Source organism: Grammomys surdaster, unplaced genomic scaffold (assembly GCF_004785775.1).
Source record: "Grammomys surdaster isolate TR1022 unplaced genomic scaffold, NIH_TR_1.0 538, whole genome shotgun sequence".
Taxonomy (NCBI): Eukaryota; Metazoa; Chordata; class Mammalia; order Rodentia; family Muridae; genus Grammomys; species Grammomys surdaster.
In genome coordinates, this window is record NW_021604957.1 from 17,578 (window position 1) to 22,211 (window position 4,634).

The 4,634-nt window shown below is 38.6% G+C and overlaps 1 pseudogene; it reads left to right on the plus strand.

The window, feature by feature from the left end:
- Positions 1-312: 312 nt before the first annotated feature.
- On the plus strand, positions 313-1,309 carry LOC114633149 (annotated as a pseudogene).
- The last annotated feature ends 3,325 nt before the right edge of the window (positions 1,310-4,634 follow it).

A 4,634-nucleotide genomic window follows, 5' to 3' on the forward strand; every position in this document is an offset into this window, starting at 1 on the left:
TCAGAAAAATTGTTTTGAATCATATTCCATTTCATATCCAATGTTTCACTTATCAATTTTCTCAAATTTTCACTAGTTTTTTTCAACAACGTTTTCAATTTTTTCAATTTTCTTTTCCAGTAAATGTTCCATTTTTTCAGAAGAAATCGTTTTGAAGACATTGTTGAAAAAAGCTAGTGAAGATTTGAGAAAAAAAGTGTAAACTTGAGAAAATAATAACAAAATGAATAGAAAAATGTAATTAAACGGATGACAAAACCAAAAAAATTACGAAAAATGAGAAATTGTTAATGAAAATTCTTTTAAATATAGAAAATTGGTAAGTACAACATTGGCCCTTTGCGACACCATCACCAACCGCCTGGTGCAGCCTGTGGACCACGAAGATTCTATTCGTGCAATATTAGAGTATAGCCAAAACTTAGAAGAACTTCTGAGGCGCAAGAAAGTCCACCGTGAAGTCATAGTTAGGTATTTGGGAACACACGGAGTGGAGTGGTTGTACCTCCAACTACTGAAAAACACAATCTTATTCAGTATGCAAAAGATTACTGGGAAAAACAGTCACCCAAACTGAAGGAGGCAGCAGAGCCAGTTACAAAGACAGAGGACATCCAACTCTTTGAGCAGCAGGCGAAGGCAGATAAAGAAGCTGAAAAGGTTGATTTTCATCGCTTAGTTGAAGAATTCTGTCACTGGTTCTTTGAACTTCTTAATTCTCAGAATCCTTTTATGGGACCACCTCAAGATGAATGGGGCCCACAGCACTTCTGGCATGATGTCAAGCTTAGGTTTTATTATAATACCTCAGAACAAAACATGACAGACTACCAAGGAGCAGAAATTGTGAGTCTTCGCTGACTGTCATTAGTGAGAGAGGAATTTCTTTTTCTCAGTCTCAACCTTGATCGTCAGGGAATAAAATGTGCATCTTCTCCTCATGGATTAGTTATGGTTGGAGTTGCAGTCACTGTCCTCCGAGGAAATTCTTGTTTGGGCATATTTGAACAGATTCTTGGACTTATCCATAGCCCTTTTGTGGAAAATACTTGGAAAATCAAAATTTATCAACCTGAGAATCATTGGAGGAAGTTCCCTTGCTCCTGGATCATCACTGAAACCATCTGTAACATTTGAGCAGAGTGATCTGGTGGCCTTTTATAATGTAATTACTTTGTGTAATATCCCCGAAGAAAGACCTAATGTAAGGCAGATATTGGATAGTGGGACTGGAGACCAGGTTTTATATAGAGATGAGGCGTTGTTGAACAAAAGGGAAATGAATCTGCCTAACCCTCTAAAGCATTGATCACGGTCGCTTAGCCTGAAGAGCTGCAGAAACACAACAGTACCATCTCTAAACCACTGCAGATGTGAGAATTGACTTATTTTAGCTGAAATACCCTTTTGGACTACAGACTTGCCTATTTCTACCTGAGTTACAGCAAATGTTCTGAGAACTTATTGAGGTCCACCAAATAAATCCCACTTTAGATGTTGTAGATACTTAGAAACTTTAGGTAATATTTTCATTTTATTTAGTGAATAGCCTACTAATCTCTGTGCTTCCAAGTGGCAGGCATTAACATTATTCATGTTTATGGCTTGTTGGATCTTTTACCAATGCATTTCACTAAAGTGTTATCAAAAGAAAACAGCATTTTAACGATGTTTAATATAAGAAGTTTTAATTATGTCAGATACAAGTAGTGGACTTGTTCAAAAAGTCCAATAACTTAGCCTGGGAAGAAAAACTCAGCTTCCCATTTGAAACTTCTTTTTCAGGTTACCTTTTCTAGTCCAAGCAAACATTTCAAAATCTGCTACTTTTCTGATTCACTCCAGGCAGTAAATGCTGTTGTCAACACAGACCTTTTTTCTGCTTAGGCTTCAGCCAAGAATTTACAGAATGTTTACTATAACACTTTAAACATGGAAGGTATGCGTGGAAATTTTAAAGGTATGTGCGATCCCTAACAAATTGCTGTCCTTCTTCCTGATTGATCTTGACAGAGGTTGGCTCTCCTCAAAATAACAAATCATAGACTTGTGCAAAGAAAAACAAACAAATAATAACAACCCATTTAGAATTTTTAACATGGGTATGCACATATGCACACATCTATCCTAACAAAGTTTTCCACATCTATGTTACTCTATTTGAGAGCCAAAGTAGACTTGACGTGTTAATTATGTAGTTGCGTTTATGTTTATAATCGGTCATCACCCAGTAACTGGTTGCTGATCCTGGATTTGGTTAGGAATTTTAATTTTTAAATTATCATTTGGAAGAAATTCTGGAAAATGTGATGATGTATTATACTTGTTAAACGTTTGCATTTGACTCTGATAACTGAGGAGACTGATGGTGGTTACTGGAAGTAAGAGGTAAAGATTTCACCACCACCCCACCTTCGATTTTAGTGGCATGCCTCTATAAAGAGCACATATAAAGAGCATGTTCTAGCATAATAAAGAAGGGAAATTCTTAATTTTCTATTTAGATTCAGCCCACAGTTCTTCCGGAGAGCTGGAGGCAATGTAACCACAGCCAAGCCGATTTTCCTGTTATTTTCTCTATAGTAAGTATAATTAGGTATAAAGGAACAGTAATCTGCAAAACAGTTATCATGTTTATAAGACAGAACAACCAGATCACATTCTTACCCACCCTCTACCTCTACTTGGGTTTTCAAAATTCAGTTTGATTTTATACTTCAGCTTTTCTTTTTTTCTTTTTTAAATTTTTTTCCAGACAGTTTCTTCGTGTAGCCCTTGTTATTCTAGCACTTGATCTGTAGAACCAGGCTGACCACAAACTGACAGAGATCTGCCTTCTGTGCACTGGTATTAAAGGTATGCTCCACACCTGATTATACTTTCTTAGGTTTCAAGTCTCAATATAAATACCCTGAGTAAAGCAGAAGATTAAACACGAAAAAAAAAAAAAGAATTTTCATTACAAATTTCTCCTTTTTTGTAATTTTTTTTAGATTTGTCATCCGTTTAATTACATTTTTCTATTCGTTTTGTAATTTTTTTGTCAAGTCTACCCCTTTTTTCTTAATTTCTTGCGCCCTTCTCCCCAGTCTTGAGCAGGCCTGAGAGACATTGTTTAACACTGCAGACCAAAACAATAGGACTCAGATGTTAATCACCTTGGCTGACCCAGGACCTGCTACAGTTGCGGAGATGAATAGACTGCCTGCTGAGCTTTCCTGGAGACACCTTTAGCCAGTGATTAAGGATGCATTCCCCTCACCCACTCTGTCCTGAAGCAAAGGGGTTGGGTGGTGGAGGTGGGGCTTCCCCTTTCAATTGAAAGAGGAACATTAAAGCATCCAGCCTTGATCAGATACCTTTGTACCGGGTTCATCTCTTCCCGCCCTCCTGTCCCTTCTTCCATTCCCAGCCTCTCTTTCAGGTGTACCCAGTGGACTGTGGCAGCTGGCCCACAACAGAATGTAACGCAATGTGGGGCCTGAACATGAGACACCAGCTGAGGAACGCTGTCTTGGGTAGAGCTCTATGGAAAACAGAACAAGGAGAAGGGTATCCTGGACACTCGGTAAGCAACGAACAGCACTGATGGTAGCTAGCCATGGCTGTGTTTGCAGGAAGTGTGATTAAGGGGATAGGGTCTAAGTGAACAGGTGTTGACCGGGTGCCGACGTTGCCCAGGAGGTGAAAGCGAAATGTAGGTCAGGAGAATTCTAAACAGGCATTGCCCGCAGTCTAAGAGCTGCTTCAGGTGAGAGGAACAGGGTAAGAAGGAATTGGAAAACTAAGAAAACAGGGCACTGAGGCGGGCTATCGACAGCCGCCCGCTACAACCCCTAAAGAAGAAGATGAAGAGTTAGATCTTGAATATGAGACAGAGAAAGGGTTTCAGAAAAGCAGTTGTCCTCTCTCTGAGCTGTGTCAGCAAAAAGGAATGACAAGGCTCTTTCAGAGCTCTCCTAGGAACAGGAGGGAATTGGGGAGACGTCGTGAATTTCTCTTTGGCTCCTAGAGGTCTTCCTTTGTTATCTGTCCTGGGTGTGCCAATATCCACGTGTGTCAATTGTTTGTTTTTTGTTTGGTTGTCTAAATGTATGGTGTTCTATGTTTCCTGTTCAAAACACAAAAATGGTTAAAACTGCTTGATCCAACCCCTTGGTCTAGTTTAACTTTGTTTTAAAGGCAGTCTTTATGTGCACAGATAATTTACCTGTAGCTAAGAGTCGAGATGAACTGGAAAAGCCTTTCCAGTAATTGATTGTTTGCATAAGCTGCTCTTAAAGAGACTAGTAAGTAGCTTTTTGGATTCTATAAGGAAGCTGAGAGTTGTTTGTCCCAGAAAAAAAATCTCTGTGACAAGTTGCCTTTCTCTTGAAATTGCAGCTAGAAAAAGCAAGAAATTTTGTTTGGTCTAAATAGATAAGATGTGTAGCCATTTCATTTTTGTTTCTCATTGGTTTTAAAAGAATAAATACGTTCTACATGTCTTGGTTATAGGTGATTGGCTTATAAGGTATTGAGTGTGATTAGAAATTTGCGACTTTGGTAACAAAAAGGTGGCTTAAAACTGGTAACTCAGGGTTGGAGTCATTCAGAATCCAGATGTATAAAAGATAAGATTTTAAAACAATGTC